Genomic DNA, 26,380 nt, shown 5'->3' with positions numbered 1-26,380 from the left:
GGGTCTTTGGTTAAGGAATCAGATTAAGAAAGAGGAAAAAGGAAAAGTGTCTGGTGAGTTCAGGGCTGGTAATGAGAGGCAGGGCCTGGAGCAGGTAGAGACCAGGAGAGGCTGGAGGGAGCAAGGCTGAGGACAGCCATCGATGCCCAGTGCCCAGAATGAGGGAAGCCGAGAAGAGTTAGGAGTTTTCTAAGTTATGGACTTACTTATGCTTTACCTCGATGGGTGTATTTTGTAAGCCCATATTCCAGAATCTGTGATAAAGCACAAGTTGTACTCTAAAGAGCTAATTGATAATTCACTATGGAGGAAGGGAACTAGGCTGCAACCTCTAAGCAAAAAACTAAAGAGGGGGGCATTCTGCCCCCCTCCCAAAAAAAAGGTATGTAGAAGTCCCAGCCCCCAGTACCTCAGAATGTGACCTTATTTAGAAATAGAGTCTTCAGAGAGTTAATCAGGTTAAAATGAGGTCATTAGTATGGGCCCTAATCCAACATGACAAATATCCTTATAAAAAGGGGAAATTTGGACACAGAGACAGACGTGCACAGAGGAAAGACCACGTGAAGTGACACAGGGAAAATGTCACATGAAGATGGCGGCAGAGGTTGGAATTATGCTGCCACAAGCCCAGTCCGGGACTACCTGCAACTGGAAAGGGCAGGGAAGGATCCTTCCTCTACGGGTTTCAGAGGAAGCATGGTCAAGCTTCACCTTGATTTTAGACTTCTTGCCTACAGAACTGTGAGACAATAAGCTTCTGTTGTTCTAAATTACTACATTTGTGGTATTTTTTTGTGGCTGCCCTAGGAAACTAATATCAGGGGAGAAGGTAATTACATTTGCTAAGGCTTCCTATGTGCCAGGCACTGTGAAAAGGATATCATAGTCAGTGGTCATCTTTATCTTCACGGCAACCTTGGGAGGCAGGCATTGTTATGATATTGAGGTTAGATAATTGCTCAAGGGTATATAATTAGTGCTCAGTAGACCCCAGGGTTTCAAACAAAAGCCAGGTCCTCTCACCACACTGCAGTTCTCAGTTCCCTGGGCAGTGGCAATGGAATTGATGGTTAACCTGGGAAGTTTTCAATTTGCGGCCACACTGGGAATTGGTCTGAGACTTTACTTCTTAGTCATCACAAAGCTCACTAGTCTCTCCTATATTCATCTGAAATTGTCATCCTCTGCTCTGTTACACTAGTTGGAAAATTTTGATTTGAGGAATACAATGATGAGCTATTATTATCATGGGTCTCTCTACTAGCTTTGTTATTCTTTGTACTAACATCGAAACTTCTAGAGTCCTTATTTCAGTTGTAGGAAAGGCTAACCTGGGACGGAAAGACCTAAGATCATCAACCTCATTATCTTCATCAAAAATAATCGGTCTACTGTATTGAGTCTGCTTCTTTTCTGGGAAAGGTACACAGCAAATTAAATAGACATGCCCCTCATTTGCATACACATTTCAGTGAATTAATAACCTTTAAATTCCACAAACACTTTAAAGTAGACTAAAGAAAGCATACACACAATAAACTAGTAAAATCTAAATTTAAAAATAATAGAGGGCTTCCCTGGTGGCGCAGTGGTTGAGAGTCCGCCTGCCGATACAGGGGACACGGGTTCGTGCCCCGGTCCAGGAAGATCCCTCATGCCGCAGAGCGGCTGAGCCCGTGAGCCATTGCCGCTGAGCCTGTGCATCCGGAGCCTGTGCTCCGCAACGGGAGAGGCCACAACAGTGAGAGGCCTGCGTATCGCAAAAAATATATATAATAATAATAATAAAACCACGGTGTAAAACATTTTTGGGTAGATGTCAGGGTAGGAAGAAAACATAAAATGCACATGTGCTAAGCCTCTCAGTTTGGAACTGATCAGGAGAGAGAAACACAGTCATTTGAACATGGCAAGTTTAATGTAAAGAATTATTGACTGTAACAGGGAATTGAAGCAACAAAGGAGTTGCCTGGGAGGAAGTCAGGAGAACTCTGTAGAATATGGGAATAGCAGAGATTTGGAGCAGACACTATTCCAAGGGCTGAGATAGAGTGGGAGGAGGACTCCCCCGGGGCTGAGACCCAGTCCCGGTTGGCACGGCTGTGGCTGACTGGTTAGCAGAGCAGTCACTGTGATGCTGTGCTGTAGAATTATCTAGAAATTTGCCCCAGGAACTTGCTGGCAATCTGCCCTCCAGGGTGTTGAAGTAAGCTGTTCACTGGGAGGTGAACACACAGGGAGGCACCTGACCGGAGAAGCTCTGACTCTGCTATAAGTCATCCCAAAGGCATGCTGGGGAAGCTGCTGGCTGCCGGGCGATATTGACCACCGTGCCTTGCAGGAGTCCCTGGGGCCTGGGGAAGCTGCTTCTGCTGCAGGTGCTGGGTGCTGGGGAAGCCATGTGTGCTGTCAGAGGACCCTAGAGAAGCTGTGCACCCTGCAGGAGCCTGGAGAGCAAGCACCAGACCAGGAAACAAAATCCTTTCATCCTGAACTGTCTCTCCAGAGCCCACTGCTGATAAAGGTTAATAGGGCCAGCTGACAAAGGAAAAACATTTAAAGGGCCCATGCCCATTTTCACAGAGCAGGCACAAAAAGGATGCATTTAGAGCTGAGAAGCAATAAATTGTTAACTGGCCTACTGAGTCATAAATGGCTTCAATTTTAGTTGTATCTAAAATAGATAAACATGATTGGCCTGAAATTGGTCCTGAGTTTCCTGGTGGCCAAGGTAAAATGAAAAACATGATCACTTTTCATTGTTTGTAAGACAAATGATTTTGAGGCAAAACTTTTTGTAGAACAAAAGTTTAGAGACATTTTCTCATGTGGTACCTGCTTCCAGAAAACACCAGAAGAGGGACGGCACAACATTCCCATAGTAAATGGATTTTCTATAATTTTATATTTTCCCCCAATGAAAGCTGAAAGCATAACATATTATGGAAATCTTACTTTTTATTCGGACACTGATGTTTAGAAGCTTACCATCCTGTGTAGGAAACACTGAGGTAGGAAAAATAAAGTCAACTATATTTCTGATGAGAGAAGAGAGTCAAGCACCTAGCAAGAGATCACCAATAATACTCTCCTTGGATGAACAGAGCATAATAGAACGAAAAAGAAGAAGGCAAAAAAGGGTTTTTGACTTGGGCCACTAGAAAATGTTAACCTTCCCATTTACTCTTGTTATAAATATTTGAATTAGGATTTGATTTCTAGGATGTATTTACCCATCTATACCACACTCTTAGTATTTTCTTGAAAACTGAGGCTTTTGGAGTTTATTCTCAGACATACCTCAGATAGAATGATTAGCATACCATTAACTTGAAGAGGTGAGGGCAAGTTTGGTTTCTTCATAGACACTTTTGAACGTATGAGATGTTTCTACGTGAATCTCTGTGCCACAAAGAGGCAGATGTTTCTCTTACCTGTTTTATCTGACTTGACTCTTTAGGAAGGGTGAGAGGAAGTTCAGCATGTGCTCTCTGAAGGAGAGATAAATAAATATCTCTTAATATTTATTTATCATATTTATTTATCAAATAAAATTAGAAACAGAGAAATATTGGTAAGGTTTCTTCTGTTGAACCATTCTCCGTGTTAAAACAAACTGTTCTGTGAAATTTTTCTTTAAAATTCTTAGAATATACTCTTTCTGTAGACACCATGATTAAGTTTGCAATATGAAAGAGGGTATCTTGGTCACTGGCCAGTGGTGAAAAGCACTGCCCCTGGAACTGGCTTGTCTGGGTTCAATGCTGGGTCTGTCCCTTACATGCTGTGTGACCCCAGTTGAGTTTTCCACAGGCTCCCCATCTGTAAAATGGAAATAATGTCATTTACTTGATGGAGTTGCCATAAGGATTTGTGAGCTCTCAGAATACCTAACACCTAATCAGCACCATTCCGATAAATGTTGGGCCAATGTTTCCAGACTAATGAGAGATGCTGAGGTGTTATCTCTGTTTCTGCCAGCGTGCTTGCTGGGGAAGAGGCCACTGCTGACTTCTTCCGCCCTGTGTTCTACTTAAGAAAATGCACAAGTGTCAGCATGCAGAGCAGGGCCATGCTAAGAAGCAAGGGTAGACATTGTCACTTTGATAAGTAAAAACTCTGTGGAGTAAAGTAAATTTAAAGTCACATATCTTTATGGACTGCCTGCAATGAAGAAGCCTCATGTGAAATGCTATGGGTGTTCCAAGAAATCTAACAAGGGCTTCTGCCATTAAGGGCTTTAGTGGATGATTGGGGAGATAAGATGTATAAATAAATAAATAAGAAAAGACACAAAGAAGAGTTTGAGACAATGATAGAAGTAACGTCACATGGTACATGATCTACTGACAATGGAGTATGAGGTAATAGTTACCCCTGGAGTTTTTTTAAATTAATTTTTATTGGAGTATAGTGGATTTACAATGTTGTGTTAGCTTCTGCTGTACATCAAAGTGAATCAATTATACATATATCCACTCTTTTTTAGATTCTTTTCCCATATAGGTCATTACAGAGTACTGAGTAGAGTTCCCTGTGCTATACAGTAGGTTCTTATTATTTATCTAGTTTATGTATAGCAGTGTGTATATGTCAATCCCAATCTCCCAGTTTATCCCTCCCCTTCCTCCCTGGTAACCACAGATTTGTTTTCTACATACCACTGGAGTTTGAGGAGAAGTCCTTCCTATTAGGGAAATTATGGAGGGTGGTGGATGTGGAACCAGAGCTGTGTGTTGAGGGATATACGGTTTGGGTAGGCTGAGCGGATGGTGGCTGGCCCTGTAGGGATATGAAACGAGGTGAAAACACGTGCTGGGTCCCAGGATGGGCGGCAGGAGCCCACCAGTATGGCTGTGGGAGGGTAGAGAATTTTGGAAGGTAAGTGGAGACGCTGGAAAGGCAGACCGGGAGCCTGTTGTGGACGACTTTGAATGGTGGTCTAAGGACTTTGCTCTTTTCCCTGAAGGTTGTGGGTACTTTGGGTACTAGTGAGCGTTTTTGAGTCTACACAATTGGCCTTTCTTAATTTCTTAGCAAGGATAGAATCTCATTTTCTAGGTAGCAAAGCTTTATGTGAGACACTGCTGAGGAGTAATAGAAGTAGGAGGGCATTTTGGTGGCCGCAGTGCCCCCAGGCACATGTTCCATTCTTTTTGAGTGCTCAACATTCATAAGTAGGACCTATGAACATTGTGCCCATGCGTGGAGAATTCCCCAATGAAGAGACCTACCAGTCCCCCCGGCCCTTACCCAGCATCCCTCCAGTTAGGGCACAGGCATGTGACATGGGTCCCACCAGTCAGACTTTGAACTGGAAGCCAGTGAAGCCAGGGATGGTGTGAGGTGCACCTTGGCTAGTGTTGTGGGAAGAGCATCCAGTGTCTGGAGACGGTTGCCGCGGCGGGGCGAGGGGAGCCTGGTGTGCCCACGCTGGCAGCGTTGGCTGTGGTCGCCTAGGTCTCTGTAACCACCGGGCTGATTCAATGTGATTTGGGGCATTTTCTGGGCAGCTTAGCCCCCAAGCCTACTGAGGGGCTTTTCTAAATTCTCTGTAAGTGAATTAATCTCTTTTAATCATATTTTTTTCTGCTTAAGCTCTTTAGAACTGGTTTTGGATTACCTAAGAGGAAACTAACACGGCAAGTGGCTCAGGGGGCAGAGGGGGCCAGGCACTCTGAGTATCCTCACCGTAGAGAAGAGCCACACTTTTGCATCCTTTATCTGAACATCCTATGCTCTCTCTGTCCTCTTCCCCTGACCTTCTGAACAATTTATAGACCCAGGTGCCTTGATCTATAAATCCATCTAGGTGATTTATAGGCTTTTTGGCGCCTTGGGTTAGCTGTCTTTGCCACCTTTATAAGCATAATTGATCACACTGATTTCATATTATCTTATTTGACACACTTGATGCACTGCCTTGAACACATAGGATGTGGAGCCCAAACTCTGAACTCAGGCTTCCTGATGACTTGGAACTTCTAGAGTGATAAAATTGATAGAGTGAGTGGACAGATGTGCAGGAAGGAAGATGGAAGTGGAGAGAAGGACGGGGTGTCTGCAGTCATTTAGTGCCTGAAGCAGAGTAGAAAGCGAGAAGAGTGTCATGATCAGGGGTCAGAAGCATGAGCAAAAGAAGAGGGGGAAAGCAGGTACCAAAGGCACACCCAGGCTTGCCTCCTGCCCCCTCCTCCGTTTATCCGGCTTGTTGTTAACACAGAGAACACGTACCCCCCAGGGCCAGCCCCTTGTAGCACCCTCCTGACAAAGACTCAGTTTGCTTCTCACCTGGGTTTTCTTTCTCACTCCATCGTCCTGGCAGAAGTCTTTGAGGGAAAGAGAGGCCATCAAGCTACTTTCACCATAACAAGTTAACTTTTATTTTTACAAAGCAGAAGCTCAGTTAAAGGGGCCAAAGCACAGGGCCAGCGTCTGGGGTTTAAGAAGCTACAGACTCCTGGGCTTTGTGGCCTTTGGTGGGATCAGCTGGCTGGGAATGGCTGCTTGGAGAGGAAGCTCCTGTGTGGAGTCTGAGAAGTTGCCCTAAGCAGACTTTGGGAGGAAAACGATTAGGGAGAGCCTTGGACCCAGCCCACCAGCCACATGGCTGGGCTGGGAGAAGTTGGGAGCTGTACTGACTTCATTAGGGGTCTGGAGGCAGAGAGGTGGACTCAAAGCATGAGACCACATGGTCACGTGGAGTAGCCCTGTTTACCTTTTTCTCCCTGTCACATATATCCTCTGAATAATATATTTTTGGGAATTCCCTGGCAGTCCAGTAGTTAGGACTTTGAGCTGGGCACACAGGTTCGATCCCTGGTTGGGGAACTAAGATCCCACATGCCATGCGGCGCATTGTGGTAAAATATACACAAGATACACTTTACCATTGGAACCATTTTTAGCTGTGTGCTTTAGTGGCGTTAAGTATGTTCACATTATTGTGCAGTCATCACCACCATCCATTGCTAGAACTTTTTCTTCTCCCCAGAGTGACACTCTGCACCCATTAAAGCTTATCTCTCCATTTCCCCCTCCTCCCGGCCCCCGGTGAATACCAGTCATTCTACTTTCTGGCTCTGTGAGTTTGACTACTCTGGTTACCTCATATAAGTGGAACTGTAGAGTGTTTGCATTTCGGTGACTGCCTTGTTTCCCTTAGCATAATGCTGTCAAGGTTCATCCATGTTGTACCATGTGTCAGAATTTCTTTACTTTTGAACACCAAATAATATTCCAGTGTATGCATATACCACATTTTGTTTATCCCTTCTTCTGCTGGTGGGCATTTTGGTTGTCTCCACTTTTTGGCTATTGTGAATAGTGCTGCTATGAACTTGAGAATGAAGAGGGCTGGTTGAGTCCCTGCTTTCAGTTCTTTTGGGTATATACCCAGAAATGGAACTGCTAGATTTAATTAATTCTATATTTAATTTTTTGAGGAAACACAATAATGTTTCTAAATAATATTTGTAATGAACTTTCTTTTTTTTTTTTGGCTGTGCTGCACAGCCTGTGGGATCTCAGTTTCCCTCCCAGGTATTGAACCCGGGCCCCAGCAGTGAAAGTACCAAGTCCTAACCACTGGGCCACCAGGGAATTCCCTGTAATAAACTTTTTTTATTAAGGGAAATTTTAAATACACAAAATAGAAAGAATAGCATAATGAATCCTCATGTACACAACATTTGGTTTTGAAGATTATTTAGGATGATTGTTTGATGTGCAGGTTGGATGACTTTAGCGATTCAGGAAACATGTGTTGAGCAGTTGAGCATCCAATGATGAATCAGGCATGATTCCTATCAGCTGCGGTACCTCTGGGTGCTGGTGATGAAAATGTGCAGCTCCAATGCCCTGCTCTGGGAACATGGCTAATTGACAGCCCCAGTTGCTGCTCCCCCCACCCAGATCTACTATCATGTTTGCACTGAGTACACACTTTTGGTGGGCTGCTACCAGCATGGTGAGGGCATTATTTCAGGACTCCTCCAACAGTGTATTTGACTTGAGGACTTTCCACCAACCTGGCTGGATCTTTTGTAGAACTGCTCTGTGATCTGAGGCTCTTTCCACCCAATTTTCCTTCCTGGCCCCTCTTCTTTCACGAGTGTCAGAATTACATCTCTCTCTGAAGTCTCTTCTTACTTTCTCCAGCACCCTCCCCTTACTCTTTCACAGGTGTTTCCCCAGTAAATCTCTTAAATGTCCAATCATGTCTGCTTCTCGGCAGACCTAAGCCAAGACACTTGGGTTTTGGGATTTAAATAATATGGCCTTGAGCCTTTCACTGCACATATGCTGGGAAGCCCAACCTCATGAGCAAGATTTCTGCAAATTCCCGAAGGTATATATTTTCATTTAGGCTCCAAGCTGTAAGCCTCTGAACTCCTACATTCACTTCTATCTCATTTCTGTGGTTCTCCTCTTCCCTCTACTTCATCTCAACTCCTGCCTGGAACTCGGCTTCGTTTCCTTGATTTGGTCCCAAACCACTTAACACAAGCCCTTTGTGGGTGTATCAGGCTTTACCCAAGTGTTAGGTCTTTCTCACGTCTCATAAATACAAACAATTTGAACTTAAAGATGACCCATTCCTGTTTTAAATGTCCTTCAGCTCCTGTCACCAGGAGTCTCTCACTGGCCACCTTTTTCTTGCAAGCTGAAATCTTTTTCATGTTGTTTGACTGCCTTTGCCCCATTTACCCGACTTATTCTTCCCTTCTCACCCTGATGCCCAAATGTATGTGTCCCTCTCATGCACAGGAACTATATCTCTTTCTTTTTCTCGTTACAGTCAGAGTCTTTGGGACTCATCTTTCCTGCCAAAATTTACCTGTCAAGGTATTTTTCTTAAATGAAGACAATTTCCTATCTAAGTCTGCTTCTGATATCAGCTCTCAAAATATGTGTTTTTCATGAAAAATTCTAGAAGATAATGTAGGAAAAAAGCTCCTTGACATGGGTCTTGGCAATGATTTTTTTTTTTTTGGATATGACACCTAAAGCACTACATCAAACTAAAAAGCTTCTGTACAGATATTTTTCCAAAGAAGATATATGAATGACTAACAGGTACCTGAAAACATGCTCAACATCACTAGTCATTAGGGAAATGCAAATCAGGATCCCAGTGAGATATCACCTCACAACTGTTAGAATGATCCCCCAAAAGACAAGAGATAACAAATGCTGACAAGGGTGTGGAGAAAAAGGAACCCTTGTGCACGGTTGGTGGAATTGTAAATTGGTACAGCCATTATGGAAAACAGTATGGAAGATCCTCAAAAAATTAAAAATAGAACTACCATATGATCCAGCAATCCCACTTCTGGGAACATATCCAAGGGAGATGAAAACACTAACTCGAAAAGATACCTGCACCCCTGTGTTCATAGCAGCTTTATTTGTAATAGCTAAGACATGGAAACAACCTAAATGTCTGTTGATTGATGAATAGATAAAGAAGTTGTGATATATATATATATATATATATATATATATACACATACACACACACACACATACATATAATGCAATATTAATGGAATGTATATATATATAGGAATATTAATGGAATATGTGTATATATACATATATATAAACATATATGTATAATGGAATATTATTCAGCCATAAAAAATGAGGAAATCCTACCATTTGTGACAACATACAGGGATGGACCTTGAAGGCATTATGCTAAGTGAAATAAGTCAGATAAAGACAAACCCATGTAAGTTCATTTATACTTTGAATCTAAAATAAGAAAAAAAAAACCCAAATTCATAGAAAAAAAGATCAGATATGTGTTTACCAGAGATGGGGGATAAGGGGAGGGGGACTTGCAGGAAGATAGTCAAAGTACTTCCAGTTATAAGATAAATAAGTACTAGGAGTGTAACATACAGCATGATTAATATAATTAACACTGCTGTATGTTATATATGAAAGTTTTTAGGCGAGTAAATCTTAAGATTTCTCATCACAAGGAAAAGGTATTTTTGGTTTTGTTTCTATATGAGATGACAGATGTTCACTAAACCTATTATGGTAATCATTTCACAGTATAAGTCGAACCTTTATTCTGTACATTTGAAACTCATACCATCACATATAAAAATTATATCTCAATAAGGCTGAAAAAAAATTTTTAAATGTGTTTTTCAGCTCCACTACACATGAATATAGATAGATAAATAAAGTCAAAAGTGCAGTAGGTGCTGTAATAGAAGTGTCTACTGGGTAGAGTGAGCCACAAAGGAGGGGATGTTTGATTTGAACTGGAGGTGGGTGGCGTGGAATATACTAGAAGCAGGAAGCTCAGCTAGGATCCTACTCATTGCAAGTGACCTGGGGAGGGTGGGTGTAGGAGCTGGAGAGGAGTAGAAGTGGAGGTTGTAAGGAAGGCACTGATCTGAAAAAAAAGATTCTTATCATCGGAAAAGCTGCTGCTATGTAGCATTTATTATGTGCCAGACACTGTTCCAAGCGCTTTCCATATAACTCAAGGAACCCACATAACAGGAGGTGTTACTAGCCCCTCTTTCCACAGGAGGAGAATGAGGCAGAGAGTGAGTGACTGAGCAACTGGTCAAGGCGATAGCGCTAGTGAGTGGTAGAGTCAGGATCTGGGCTTGGGCTGGCTGCAGACTGTGCGCTTTCCCCTGCGGCTCTGAGACCACGTGGCAGGTCTGCTCACTGTTTGCATGTGGGTGTGTGGGTGTCCGAGAGAAGGAAGGCTCAGAGTTCATCATCTTAGCAACTGGCACGCTCATCTTTCCAACTGACCTCAAGTGCAGAGACAGTGGTATCATTACTAATGCTTGCTCTAATATAAAAGACAACATTCAGTATTTCTAGTAAGCCAAGGCCATTTATTTAAGCAAATGCAAAGAACGACATGAGTGTTATTTATCTGTTCCAGTACCATATGCAAGAAATGATGGGTATTTCTGAATTTAATTGTCATGCATCTTTCAGTGCCCCCCATCCCATACAGCTCATAACTCACACAGTCTTTGCCCTTCTGAACTGTAATAAAATGCCTTCACCATAGTGTGTCATCTTTACCTGCAGTTAAAACGGAATAAGGATCTATGCGTTAAAAAACACATTTTAATTCTTTTCCAGTTCTAATCTCCATGAACTGTAGAATAAAATAACAAAACTGACTAGAGATGGTTGAAATATGAATCTGTGGGTTAATTTCTGTGTCCTATTTCTAAAGTAAGCCAGAAAGTATTCATATTAAAGATTTGATTTCCAAAAAAAATGTACATCTTCTTAACAGATTACAAACCATTGACGTATAATTGTTTATATGTCTAAAATTATTTTAAAAGTAAAAAAAGACTTCCAGTTTATAAACTTCCTGTGCTGTTCCTTCAAAGCCTTATTTATTCTCCCTGAAAGCACTCAGCAAACCACGGATGCAATAAAAAGCAAATGTCCTAAATGCAAGATGGAATCAGGGCAATGGCTCTTAGTCTGGGGTGTGTGATGTATGGACTCAAGGCATAACATAAGCTATTGTATTCTTTATTTACAGTCACTTAATTGCTTTAGAAGCTAAAGGTAATTTTTGACTGATGTAGAATACCTGGGGGAACAGTTTTGGAGCATTTTAAAAGCTATTCACAGCCAGGGTCTGAGTGTCTTCTTTGGGAGGATGCCCCATCCTGGCTCAAGAGTGTCCCCACCATTCTTATCCCTATTATTTCTGCTCTCATTTTATACTCAGACCACAGCTATGGCTGTTAACCGTTTGTGGGTGAGGCTCCGTGCTATCACACTGACTCTGCTTCGTGGGCTCGGTCATGGGATGCAGAGCCTTCTGGGAGAAGACCCCAACATGCAGCTGGCTCACCAGGGGGACCGGCTCTCTCCTCCGGCATCCCCCCCGTTGAGTCATGCTCAGCATGTTATCAGGCAAACCAGTAATCCATGCACCAATGTGAAGGTTTGTTGATTTCTTTCTCCAGCCTGTCTGTTTGGCTGTGAGCTTGATGACTCAGACACAGTTGGCTCCCTGTTATGGGAGCAGGTGATGCTTCCGTGTGCTGACAGGCACTCTTCCTGAAGCAGTTGCCTTCCACAGCCTCTGAGCCTCTTCTGCCCCTTCATTCAGTGCCCTGGGAGAGGGGAGACCCTAACCAGTATTTGGTACCACCAGAGAAAACCAGTTCACAGAGACTGTGCTTCCCGTGTCCACTGAGTCCCCTACTGCAACTTGTTGGGAAATCTCAAGAGATAATTCTGGTAAAGCACTCTGGATGCTTTTTACAGACCAGAGCCTCACAGGCCTTTATCCCGTCGTCATCATCATCATCAATCATCATTATCACCGCTCTCTCCAGTTAGAGAGCAAACATTTATTAAAGACCTAATTCTAAGTGATTTTCTATTTGATACTGAATCAAAAATTAAACAGTCTAGATTCCTTCTGTCTAGGATTGTAACCTCAGGTAAACCCATCAGTATGGCCACAAGTGTATAGGTATTAGCGAAAGATGAAACCAGCCTGCTGGCAGCCAGCATGGGGAGAACACTTACAAAGTAGACCCCTGATTGGCATATCAAGAGCTTTTAGGTATCTCAAAGAAAACGAGGTAGTTCGCCTTTCTCCGGTTAGCATTCAGTGGAATGGTGAGAGTAGAGTTGACCTTTGCTGAGTCTTAGTGGTCCAGGAGAGTGTGGGATGGGTGGTGGGTGGGTGTACTGGGGGTTCTATGTGCTCAGCTTTACGGAGAGTAGGATTGAACTGATTGTGAGATGCGGCCAGCTGCACCTGAGGTGGGTGGAAAGAGCCCGGCTTCCAGGTCCAGGCCTGGTTTTGAGTCACCACCCTGTTACCTGTTAGCTGTACGATCCAGGGCAAATCATGCAACCAGACATTCTCAGCCTCATTTTATTCATCTGTAAAACGGGAATAAGAACATGTACTCTGTCTGATGTATTTGAGGTCCCTGGCATGGACCACAAAGAGTGATTACTGTTATCTCTGTACATAAGAAGGGACAAAACAAGTAATATCATCTGGAGGACCCACATGAAAAATCCTGGAGGCTTGGATTTCAGTATGAATACACGTTTCCTAAAGATGGCATGAGCCCTGGCTTAAAATCTAGCTTTTGTGCTGCGTGTCGATCCACAATCTAAAGAAGAAGAAACTGTGCTTTTATTTTTAGACTCTCAAAGCCCCGTTTTACAATGAGTTAATGGGACGGTTTCTGCCACAGGCAGGGGAATTCACGTGCTTTCACACTGGCTTTTGAACAGCGCCCGTGGAGGCAGTAGGGCAGGGGCCTCTGCAGTTGTGGGTTAGCTGAAAGCCCTCCATGCTCCATCTCTGCATTTTGTCTGCTAAGGCTGAACCACAGCTTCCCTTTTCTAGGTTTCCGCATGTTTCCACCGTAGCTGCAGGCTGCCCAGCCTGCAAGAAAGAGGCCTTGGGAGGCAGAGGGCTCTTTCTCTGTGCCTGGGGGCAGAGCTGAGCTCTGTTCCCCTGCATCCAGAGCCGGCACCACTCAATAAGGACAAGTCTTTGGAGGAGCCAGTCAGATACCTCGTGAGCACTGTGGGCACAACAGATTAAAACTGCACAACTTCTGATTCAGAAAACCCTTGATGGACGTTCTCAAATTTTTCCACTTCAGGACCTTCTTTTTTTTTTAGATGTTGGGGGTAGGAGTTTATTAATTAATTTATTTTAATTTTGCTGTATTGGGTCTTCGTTTCTGTGTGAGGGCTTTCTCTAGTTGTGGCAAGCGGGGTCCACTCTTCATCGCGGTGCGCGGGCCTCTCACTATCGCGGCTTCTCTTGTTGCGGAGCACAGGCTCCAGACGCGCAGGCTCAGTAGTTGTGGCTCACGGGCCTAGTTGCTCCGCGGCATGTGGGATCCTCCCAGACCAGGGCTCGAACCCGTGTCCCCTGCATTAGCAGGCAGACTCTCAACCGCTGCGCCACCAGGGAAGCCCCCAGGACCCTCTTTACCTTCTTTCTCTTCTCATCCCTTGCACCAGGAGACTGAGAGGAGGAGTAGATGGAGAGCCATCGGGAACCTCGAATTCTAGTCCTGGCTCTGCCTTTGTGTAACTGTGGGTTCCCAGTGCCCCACCAAGGTAGTGTTTGCATCAGTAAATGATGAAGGTGGACAGAGATTCCTTTCTGTTGAACTTGAACCCTAAGGACATTTGGAACCTCCCGCAAATCCCCCCTCCGCTGCCACGGTGGCCCACATTCCTGTTGCACAGAACCAGGGCTCTGCTTGAGTCTCTGCTCCCCTGACCCAGCCCAGAGCCTGGCTGTTTGCCACCCACCTTCTGTGTGGAGCAGAGGGTGCTGAGAGGAGTCAGAGCCTGTTGCAAACCCCTGTTGGTTAGGATGGGGCAGCGGAAAGTTTGCGCTCATTTCTATTCGCCTGAAGGAAATTGAGCCGGGTTGCTGGGAGCCAGAAACCATCCAATAAGCACGGTTTCCGGGACAGGAGTCAGGGGGCTCTACTCCCGGAAAATTCCACTGCTCTGCTTCAGGATTTTTGCATGAAACGTCTCAACACTTGAGTGCTTAGCTAAAGCTTGGCGCTGTTCCTCAGCCGCTGGCCTTCCTGTTGGACTGGCCAGGCTGCCAAAAGTGGCTCATTGTGTTTTGAGGCAGTGAGGTTTGGTTCAACCTATGATCTAATTCTCACACTTTCCTCCTCACAAGTCCACACTTGAACCACAAATCTGGTGCCTGAGATGGGGCTGAAGAGGCCGAAATGAAAGCTGGGTCAACACGTGGGTGATGGAAGAATGGACTAGGAGACGTGTTATAAGAAACATCTCATTAATGTGGCAACTTCATTATCTGGATATTCCAGATGAAACCTCTAGAATGGCTTGCTCCCTTGAATATAGATACAGCTAAAGACACTGAGGACATTTTGTGCCCCATGGTGTTCTCTGCCTGCTGCCTAGCGAAATACTTAACGGAGATAAACATGCAAAGTATGGCCTGTAAAAAACTTTTCTAAATGGTTTCTTAGAAACGGCTGCCATCCACGGCCCTTCCCATGTGAAACGGCAGATGGAGTCGCATATTCCCCGCGGGAGTAAGGACATGTGTAGAGATTTCCTTCTTACTCCAGTGCATTTGTTACCGAGACAGAGGAAGGATCATGGAACTTGATGCCTTTGCTCATTACTGCTCAAGACTCAGTTCAGCCCAAATTGCTTCTGTTGGAGAAGTGAACTTAGATGGTTCCTTTAACGAGGCAGGAAGGGGAAATTCCATTTTCTGCCTGGGCTCAAGGCAGCCTGCCCGAGGGCTGAGAGGTCCGGATGTGGTGCCCGCCACCGACTTGGATTCAAGCGGAACAGAGTCAGCAGACCTGGAAGCTCAACCCTAACTTGGAAACAGATGCCATTAAAGCAGAACAGAATCCACTCTGAACAAGCTGCCACCACAGCTTGCATGGCCACCATCTGCGGTGGTAATGTCCCCGCCATCATATCTCCCTGCTTCTTCTGGTACCCTTCCCATATGAGTAGTGCCGCCTGGTTTGGGAGGCTGTAAGCTATAAATAATGGTGTTAGCGTCTGCGCTCGAGTTTGGAGCAGAATTCTCTACTCTAGGATTGGTCCCAGCAAAGGGAGAAGTAGGTGGTTGTCTTCATCTGCCCTCCCCCTCGTTTCTTTCCTCCCTCTTGTCAGTTCTGTCCTCCCAATTCCCACCCTCTCTCATCATCTGCGGCTTGCTTGCCTTGCCGACTGCACCTAAGAGGCCAGCTTGGAGCAATGAGCTTCTGTGTCCCAATCCAGTGGAGTTTGCACTTTGAAAGAGAGCCCTGGGGAGAGAGCAGTGCTTATTCCTGAAGAATGGACTTTCGAACAGTGGCTTAGCAGGTGCCCCGCTTACTAGCTCCTGGGCCAATGAGATTCTTCTATACAAAGCTGCCTCTAGATGCCTGTCCTTCAGATCAGACCATCTAGGTCATTTGCTATGCAATCGGGGGTAGGGTTGGCACTGACACTAATTAATTTTAATCCTGCCTTCAGAGTAGCGGCACCCAAGAACGGGAACTCTTGGCATTCAGCTGATTGCCCTGGGGACAGTTTCTTCAGACATTTCTGTAGTTTAATTCAGCCTCTGTTTTTAGCACAGGGCTCAGACGTTGTACTAACTATAGGGCATTGGGTGTCTTAGCTCAGCTTGCTATAACAAAATACCACAGACTGTGTGGCTTAAACAATAGACATTTATTTCTTATCATTCAAGATCAAGGTGCTGGCTGATTTGGTTCCTGGTAAGGGCTCAATGCCTGTCTTGCAGACAGCTGCCTTCTTGTAGTGTTATGTCCTCACAGGGCAGAGAGAGAAAGAGAGGGAGAGGGAGCAGGTCAGGGGGAGGGGGAGTCTCTCTTTGGTCTCTTCTTATAAGGGCACTAATCCTATCATGAGGATGGGCAGTGATCCCACCCTCATGACCTCATCTAAACCTAATCATCTCCCAAAAGCTCCACCTCCAAAGACCATCACATTGAGGGTTAGAGCTTTGACAAATGAGTTCTGGGGGACACATTCAATCCATAACACTGGGCAGATCACATAACAGCTCTGGACCTCAGGTTCTTTATCTGCGAAACGCAGATAATGATAGGACCTACTCATAGGGTGGTTTTAGGGACTGAATGAGATGGTGTGTGCAAAACACCTGAAACGTGGTAAAGATGTAGTCACTGGTAGCTCTTTTTCTTCCATTTTAGCAATGTTTTCCAGTAGTCTGGCATGTCAGCTCAAGTACCTTAGAATCATAAAAATTTAGAGCAGAAAGAAACCCTGGAAATGATCTCATCTAGCTCTCTCACTTCTTAGATAAGGAACTGAGAATGAAAGTGTGAAAAACAGGCTTCCCAGAGCTTTAGTGGCTGCACAAGGTCAAGAACCCAGGTGTTCTGAATCCCAGTCTATTGTTATTTCAACAACTTCCTTGTGCCTCAGGTACCGGTTGTTATTTTAGTTACAAAACCTGCCATTTCAGACTTCCTTTGGCAAGGAATTTGTGCTTATGAAGTAATTTTAATAAAAAGAATATTTGTCTCTTAGAAGAAAGTTGAATACCTGAGGATTTGCAGATGCGACCATCAAATAAATAGCACTTGCATCATAAACAGGCCAAATATAGTCTTCTCTAAGGAAACGTAACACTAGTTCTTCTAAGCAGAGGTGACAACTTGAATAAAAACATCACATTGTCGGGCTTCCCTGGTGGTGCAGTGGTTGAGAGTCCACCTGCCGATGCAGGGGACACGGGTTCGTGCCCTGGTCCGGGAAGATCCCACATGCCGCAGAGCGGCTGGGCCCATGAGCCATGGCCGCTGAGCCTGCGCGTCCGGAGCCTGTGCTCCGCAATGGGAGAGGCCACAGCAGTGAGAGGCCTGCGTACCACAAAAAAAAAAATCACATTGTCCTTGAGATCGTCTGTTGGCAATATTAACCTTAGAAATAAGACATTTCACATACAATCAACATGAGGCTCAAGAACCTTGTGTGACCTTATCAATGTTATGAAGAATGAGAAAGCGTATGACATCCAGGTTTAGGTGGGGGAGTAAAGGACAGGTGAGTGTGGGATGCAGGGAATCAAGAGAGGTCAACTTTGGCATTGACATTTCAGGCTGTCTCCTGGGAAGGCAAAAGGTACCCATCTTCCCCGACTTGATGCACGGACTCCTGGAGACAGGTGTGTTCCTGTTGTGCTGATGAATGGACCAGAAGTGGTCCACTCATGGACTCAGGCTAGCTCCAAGGCTAGGCTCACAAAGTGAACTTCTGCTTTCAGTCTGCGTTCCGTGTTGTATTCATAATTGCAGAGGCTGGGCTGGCTTGAGGAGACAGGCCTGAAGATCCTGAATGCTACATGGCTCAGCGTAAAGGCACGTGCTGGCCTTTTTGTTTATCCCTCAATCTCCCATGAGCTTAAATCCTCAAGAGATGAATTCACTTGTGTGTGCTAACAGCGTGAAATATCAGAGCCTCCAAAGGGGAGAACTTGGAGAAAGCGCCAAGGGAATGTAACTTTGTGGGGTCATTTGGCCCTAAGCCTGGCAGCTCTCCTGGCGACACATCTAACCTTCTTTCAAGCTTCGTTTGATGTAATCAGGGCAATTATTTATATGCATACAGTGTAATTGAACTACATTTCTTCCAGCTACGTCAAAGCTTAACTTCATCCTCTTTTCCTCATTTCAGCTCTTGCTCTACCTTCTCCTCCCAATTCCTGTTTTTCATTTCAGAGGCTGCTTACGGGTCTACTCATTGTTGAAACAATCTGAGAAAGTGCAATGGGGCTTATCACCTGCAAGTCTTTCTTGTGTGTGATACAGTCTTGTCCTGGACAAAATGAAATGCTTTATTACCCTATATTCTAAGGGATGAGTCATTTCTGGGTGTGTTTCCAGGAAACAGTCAATTTAATAATAAAAGTATTTGTCTTTATGTAATATGTAATATAAGAATATTTGTCTTAATATTTTACTTTATGGTCGTGCCTCATGCAGGGAGAGGATATGACACAGGATATCCTACCAGATGAGGGGAAAGAATGCAAACCATGAGAGTGCTGATAACAAAGATAACAGAAGATGGCTTTTTTGATAATAACAACCATAATAGTATCCTTCTGTATATGTATATCATTTCACATCTATTATTGTGTTTGACCTTCATGACAGCTTTGTGAGGCCACTGGGAAGGCTACATTGTCTGCCTTATTTATGCAAGTGGGAACTGGAGAATGCTTAGTTTTGAATGAGTGTTCTGTTTGTGGTGGGCAGTGCTGCCACATACGTAGTACAGGAGGTTTTGAAAATTCAGGCTACTACTGATTTGGAACCTAGATTCTCTCACAGACCCATCTGCGATATAACGGTCACTGCCTCCTACCACTGCCCATAACCAGAATCACATCATCTACCTACCAGCGAGAAATTAGTTTATTAATTACTATTGTTGAGTGCCTGTTATGTGCAGGTCCCCCTCCTGGATTCTAGAGAAAGATTTATAGACACGATGCTTGCTTTGGAGGTCACAGTTGGTGAGAATATTAATACTAAGGAGAGCTTCCTTTCACTGAAGTAATCAGCACTGTTCTAGATTTGGAGTTACAGAAATAAATTAGACATAATCCACATCTTCTAGGAACTCATGCTTGATGTTGAAGATAGAAGGATGAATAAGATATTGTTCCTATACTTAAAGGGTACAATCAAGTAAATGCTAATAGATATAAATAATAATACCTTCTAGTCATTGAGGATCTACTGTGTACCAGGCACTGTCCTAAATGCTTTGATTCTACCCCTTAAACATTATGCTTTGCAACTCTATTCTAATATTTAATTGGGGCTAGTGATCCCAGTTACAGAGAAGGGTTTGGGGTCAGGGAGATTAAGTGAGCTGATGTTGATCACCTGGGCAGAATGTTATGGAAAAGGGATCAAGCTCAGTCTGACTCTAAAGCTTACCCTGTTTCTTCTGTACAATAATATAGAAGCCTGTTGTTTAGTAAAGTTTTATCACCAGTAAGGAACAAGTTCTCTTATATCAGCTGTATTGTTTCAGAAGCTCTAGTGATAGACAGTATAGGAAAGCACACAGGCCCCATGATGGGCAGCTCAGAAAGAAGGTGCATATTAATTAAGGTAGATTCATTGCTGTAACAAGCAAATCTGAGTAAAGAATGTAGAATGGCTCAAATACAATAGAAGTTTACTTCTCACTTATGTAACACCCTAAAGGGTTTGATTGGAGGCTCCTAGTGGTGATTCAGAGACCCAGGCTCCTTCTATCTTGTGGCTCTGCTGTCCTCCCCATGTGGCTTCCAAAGTGGTTGTATTTGTTGCATCAGACTAGTGGATGGAGAAAGAACACGGATTACTGTGCATGGGAGTTTCATGGGCCAGACCTGTGAGTGTCACTCAGCCCTCACAATCCACCAATTAGAATTCAATTTTGTGGCTATAACTAACTACGAGGGAGCTGGAAAGGGAGGTCCAGCTGTGTGCCCAGGAAAGAAGAGGGAAATGACTACCAGTCACTGCCACAAGATGGTCTTGCTGCACCTCAGTACCAAAAAGCATAAGTAACTCGGCAGCACCACTGTGTCCCATGAAAGAGAACATGCTATTTTGGTTATAGCCTCAGCATAGTGGCCCAGGAGTTCTGGCTGGAGGATTTTGTGGAGAAAAGTAGGGAAGAGGTTTCTGAAGGAGAGAGACGGAAAGGTGAGCACAGGAGAGATTCAGCACCACTCACATTTCTAGAGTCCTCCTCTCATCTACAAATTTACGCACTCTTATTGGCATTTAATCGGTGATGTTTCTGCATCTGACCCAGCATCTCAGTGGGGCATGGGAAGTGTCTTCTTGAGTAGATTGCTGTGGACTGTACAGAGTGATGGAAGGCCACTGGGACCTGGGCTCTCATTTTACGACCTAACGTTCACTTGGCCTTTCAGGATCAGACACACAGGACTCGGCAGTCAGCAGGTTAGGGTGGCAGAGGGATGAAGAAGTTGATCATTGGAGCAAAAACAGAACACATTATTTTTCCTTTTTCCCAGATCTCTTTCCCTCATTTCTCTTCACTGAACATGAATTTTCTCTGAGAAAATAATTGTGCAGATCTCATACCTCATGGATTCATCATCCAAGTTATGGAAAATTGTCATCTAGGGACATGCTGTACAGAAGCTCCATGGGGAGAAGAGTTACAGCACCAGCCCCTGGGCACAGCCAGGAAAGGGTGACATTATTTGGGTCCCTTTTGCTTCTCCTTTCATTATGTGTCCCAGAAAGGTTCCTTCCTCTCTCTCGACTGGAAAAGTATCTGATGAAAGAATCTCTATAAGTTCTTAGCTGTTACGTGGGGGTGGGTATTGCATTGTGTCGAGCAGCTCTTCACACATCTTCAGAACAAATCCCCAGTGACAGGATTTCTTGCTCCTCAGTGACCTGCTGGGGCTTAGAGCCTGGGCAGAGTCTTCTAGGTGCTCTCCAGAAGCTACAAATGTCTTGAGATTCATATTCTTGAGATCAGTTTTTGTTTTTTTCCAGTGACATTTGGTGATTTTATCTGAGCCCTGAGTTGGGTTTATTTTCCTATATACATGGAACAAATCACTGAATAAACGTGAAAAGGTTCTCTGCTACCCCAAATCATTTCCTTTATAGGTCTGAAATTCTCATCTGTAGACAATGTACTGAGTTAAGCACCTGGTAAATTATGATTATTCAGTGGAAGTGGTGCTAGAGTTGGAGCATTTGATCTACACTCAACAATGAATCTAGAGGTTCTTAACATTTTTGTGTTCTAGGCATTAACAGATTGACAGCACACTGCAAGAGACTGAGGGTCTCCCAACAGCACAACAAGCAAGCAACAATTACAGTGCAATTGCTGTCGCAGTGTAGTGATGCTTCAAGGTGTCCAGGAAAGCCTTCCCCTTTCTCACACTGCTCACTAGTTTGCTCCAGTGGTGGTCATTTTGGTGGACTTATTGCTTGCCCTTCTCTCATATACTTACAAGGCAAAATTCTTGTGTTCTAGTGAGCAGTCTTTATTTGGATCCAGATAGATTATGTTCCTCACCTCTTATTCACAGCAAATTGTCTTCTACTCTATAAAATTTAAATTAAAATATGACAGTACATCCATGTAAGGCCCACAGTGACTGAGAACCAGTTCAAGAAAGGGTTGAATAGACAAAGAGGAACACGGAATAGCTAAGCAGTAGCACAAGGCTACTTTGTACTATAGAGGGTGTTGTGGGTTGATTGTGTCTCCTAAAAAGATATGTTGAAGTCTTAACCCGCAGTACCTGTGAATGTGACCTTATTTGGGAATAGAGCCTCTGCCAATGTAATCAAGTAAAGATGAGATCATCCTGGATTATGGTGGGGCCTTAATTCAATGACTGGTGTCCTTATAAGAGGAAGCAGGTTTGTACACAGGGACACAGAGACATACAGGGCGAGTGCCACGTGGCTGCAAGCCAAGGAACGCCGAGGAATGGCAGCAAGCACCAGGAGACAGGAGAGAGGCAAGGAACGGATTCTCCCTTGGAGGCTCCAGAAGGAACCAGCCCTGCCAGCACCTTGATTTCAGACTTCTGGACTCCAGAGCTGCAAAAGAAAAATATTCTGTTGCTTTAAGCTACTCAGTTCGTTATGCTTTGTTATGACAGCCCTATAGGAAACTAACACTTAGGGTAATATTGAAATGTCTTCTCCTATGCTGCAGGTGTGCCTGGTATTCGTGGAAACCCTGGAAATGCCTGCTGGTGGGAAAATGATTTTGGTGTAATACTGCTCCCTCTTAGAGCTAAGACAACCAGCCCTCTCTTTCTCTCCCTCCCTTCCCTCCTTCCTTCTCTATTTGTCCTAGAATCTTAAAGGTCACTCACTGGTAAAAGCATCACAATGATACATGTACTTTCTTTAAAAAAGTGTGTTGACAGGGGCCTATGTTTTTCTCTTTCTTTTTCAAATGCTGAAATTTTTAGTGAGCCCTTTCTTGTCAATACTGCAGGGCTTCAATCAAATAGCACTTGAAGTCTTTCAAAGGCCTACAAGATTGAAAAAGATTCCAGCCTGTTCGAATGGGGAATAATAGGTTTCACACACCCTCCTGATTCCTATAAATATCTCCCTTCCCTTGCTGGCTAGAGCTCTGAAAGAGAAGGGGACCTGGGCCCAGAGGAGGTGCGGGGGGCTTGGCGGTACAGGGCGGCACGAGGGAGAGGAACTGGCATTTTGTGGATTCTATCGGTTTACTGATTATCCCAGAACCATCTGTTGAATCCAGGGTGCCTGTTAAAGTCACCCCAGCAGTCCCACTGTTGCCTTTGATATTTACAATTGAGCAGGTTGAGGTAAACCCAGTCCAATTAATAAGCATGTGGTACTTTAATCAAATAAGGATTAAGGGCAAGCAAAGACAATAATAGTACCTTTACTGATTTCTGGGAGATAATTAAATCAGACTTACAGCACAGGGAGAGAAAGGGTATTATAAGTTTATAAAAGAGAAGACCTTAAATTCTGCAACATTAAGTTAATGCTCTGCATCAACAAAGTGAAGAAATCCCCTCTTTGCTGGGTGATGTAGGGGAATCAGGATAGTAAGTAGCTATTAAAAGAGATAGCAAGGGTGAACAATGAAATACCCTCAGCCATTTGAGTATAATAATCTACAAATATATTGAATAGTTGGATGAAATGTTCTTTAAACTTGCTGCATAAAGTACAAAATTTTTCAACACCGGGAGGTGACTCATTTCTTCACTATTGGAATTCTCACTGAAAAACCCTATTGAGAATTTTAATTGATATTCCATTGGAGGTACTAATGAAATTTCAGAACATATTGCTAGATATATGTGTGTGTGTATCATGCCTGAAAAAGATGTTTTCTCAGCTCTTGTCATTTCCCTGGAGAGAGCTCATGGTAGCCTTCCTGCTTGGAAATTCAACTTCCCTGGGTCCTCTTTACTCCTCGATCAACTGGATGCATCTATCCATATACACTAATTGCCCCAAGTGTAAATAATATATTTGATGTGTGTTCCTACTCAGTGTTTATTTCATCAGTAACTGTAATGGTCAGAGTCCTTGGGTTGCAGGCAACAGAAACTGACTTTGGGCAATTTAAGAAGGGAATCTCCTGGAAATTGACCAGGAGCTCAGCAAATCAATTGGAAGGCTGAGAACAGGGTTTGGCAATAGTCATTTCTTAAGGTTGCTCTGAAGGGCTCAGAATGTTTCCAGACAAGGAACAGCCATGTCAGGGAACCATAGCTGGAAAGAATGATTTCAGGCGTTTCCTCCAGCCCAGCATCTCTCACATAAGATGTAAATCCTGGAAGACAGCAGCTGATTCCCTGGGCTTCTGACTCTTCTGAGAAAGTGTGAGGAATGCTGTTTTATTTGACTTTCCTAGTGGGAGGCAGGCACTGGATTTACTGTTCCACTAAAACAATACTACTGGAAAGATGTAATTCTCCAAAAGAAAATTGGTATTTTATAGAAAGGATAAGTGGATACCGAGCTGCCAAAAATAGTAAACACACATGCACACAACTATCTACTGAAATCGTTTATACCTATGTATTTATATTTGATTGATTTTACATATATGCATTTGTGTATATACACAGATATTTGCCACTTTTTTTTTTTTTTTTTTTTTTTTTTTTGTATGCGGGCCTCTCACTGTTGTGGCCTCTTCCGTTGCGGAGCGCAGGCTCCGGACGTGCAGGCTCAGCGGCCATGGCTCACGGGCCCAGCCGCTCCACGGCATGTGGGATCTTCCCAGACCGGGGCACGAACCCGTGTCCCCTGCATCGGCAGGCGGACTCTCAACCGCTGTGCCACCAGGGAAGCCCCTTGCCACTTTTTAACGGTACCTTGCAATGGTAGTGCTTAATTAATACTTCACAATCAAAGTTTTACAGATTTGATGTAGATTTTTGAAGGCTATGAAACACTCCTTTGATGATTCTCTTCTGGAAATAGTTTTCCCTAATCTGAATGACTTCTTTAGGGTCTAGCAGAGAAGGAATGAGGGTAAAATGTATTGAATCAAAAGCACATCTGTAGATTTATGGGGTGCTTCAGTAGTGACTTGGAGATGAACAGATTGTTAATTTGATAACTGTTGAAAAGGTAGATGGAAACACATAGAGAGAGAGGGGTTGAAATTACTGAACCACTGGCTTTTTAACATATGCAGGAAAGGGATCAAAAGCATGGAGGGGTATGGCTTATGATACAAAGCAGGTGGTTGGAAAGGAAGAGGAGAACGAATATGTAATCATCTAGTCTAGGTCATTTTTAAGACTTGTGAAGCTAAACTAAAATTTATCAGATTTTATACTTGACGAGTATATCCTTTGTCTTGATTTTGTTCCCATAAGAAGGAGTTAGTTGTTGTTTAGCTATATTTATGGGTAAACATCTTCATCAAATTCAATATAGATACTAAAATTTTATGTAATTAAAAAAGTAGGGTTATCACATTTAATTTATAGACAAATACAGTTGAGTTCTCTTTTTTAAAAAAGTGCTTGCTATTAAGTGATATTCTAGCATTTTGAAAACACTGACATCTGTGATCAAAAATCCTGTCTAAGTTGTTATGTTTTGAATCAATTTTTTTTTTTTTTTTTTTTGCGGTACACGGGACTCTCACTGTTGTGGTCTCTCCCATTGCAGAGCACAGGCTCCGGGCACGCAGGCTCAGCGGCCATGGCTCACGGGACCAGCCGCTCCGCAGCATGTGGGATCTTCCCAGCCCGGGGCACGAACCCCCGTCTCCTGCATCAGCAGGTGGACTCTCAACCACTGCGCCACCAGGGAAGCTCCTGAATTGAGGTTTTGTCAGTGTCTTGACCTGTAAGCACTGATACACATTGTCTGCAAACTAAGTGTTTTCAGTAGAAGAGAGTAGGAATTAACTACTAGTAGAAGTTACTAATAGAGTTAAATATTATTTATTTGGGTGAACCAAAAAAAAAAATGTGCTTTTCTCTATGTAATTTCCTTTTAAATCCAGTAAAGTTGTGGCTTTATTTTTTCACAATTCTGCCATGCTGGTGTTCAGTTGAGGTTAGTCTCTTTTGTTTTCCTTGGCTCTCCAGTGGTGGGTATTACTTTATTCCCTCCAAGGCTGACTGTGTATGTAAGAATGACAGGATGGTCTCCACTGGAGACCAGCTTTTGCTTTACTGATATGGGGCTGTATGAGCTTGTCAACCATATTAAGCCTAAAAAGGAAGTGGCAGGTAATGTATTTGGTTTCCAAGGTGAAAAATAAACAGATTCCACATCACTATAATTTCCTTAATGAAAGAATCTTTAGCCATGGCTTTCACATATTTCGGGCAGTCTTAAAATCAGCAATGCATATACAGAAATGTGAGAAGCTCCAGCAAAATCTTAAGCAAGTGTTCTTAACATGGGATTTGTAGTTACCTGGGACCTACAGGAGGTCTGATGGAGAAACTGTTGGCCCAGAAGAAGTAGATCATAAGAGAGTGCTTGTACTAGAGAAAGATAAGGTGGGATAATATATTTGGGGGAGGGGTGGGCTGGGCTTCTTGCTCTCAGTTCCTTATATCATCCCACTCCCTCTGTGCTCCCTCCGACCCCTCCCAGATCCCTTAGAAATCTTCATCCATGGGGGTGGTTGCTATAGATGAACTTAAAGGCTTTTCTTCTATTATTCTTACAAAGTCTCCTGGAGTAGGCTAATATTATCACCATTTTACAGATGAAGGAACATATGTCACTAGCCCACAGTTATAAAGAAAATGGAAAAGCAGAGATTAGAAAAT

The 26,380-nt window shown here is 43.7% G+C and overlaps 1 long non-coding RNA gene across 1 annotated transcript in view; it reads left to right on the top strand.

Annotated features, from left to right (window-relative positions):
• LOC117308818 (uncharacterized) overlaps positions 1–26,380 on the top strand; it is a 497,295-nt gene that overhangs the window by 158,990 nt on the left and 311,925 nt on the right. The window lies entirely within an intron of this gene.

This window comes from Tursiops truncatus, chromosome 18 (assembly GCF_011762595.2).
Source record: "Tursiops truncatus isolate mTurTru1 chromosome 18, mTurTru1.mat.Y, whole genome shotgun sequence".
NCBI lineage: Eukaryota > Metazoa > Chordata > Mammalia > Artiodactyla > Delphinidae > Tursiops > Tursiops truncatus.
This window is presented reverse-complemented; position numbering and strand designations above follow the sequence as displayed.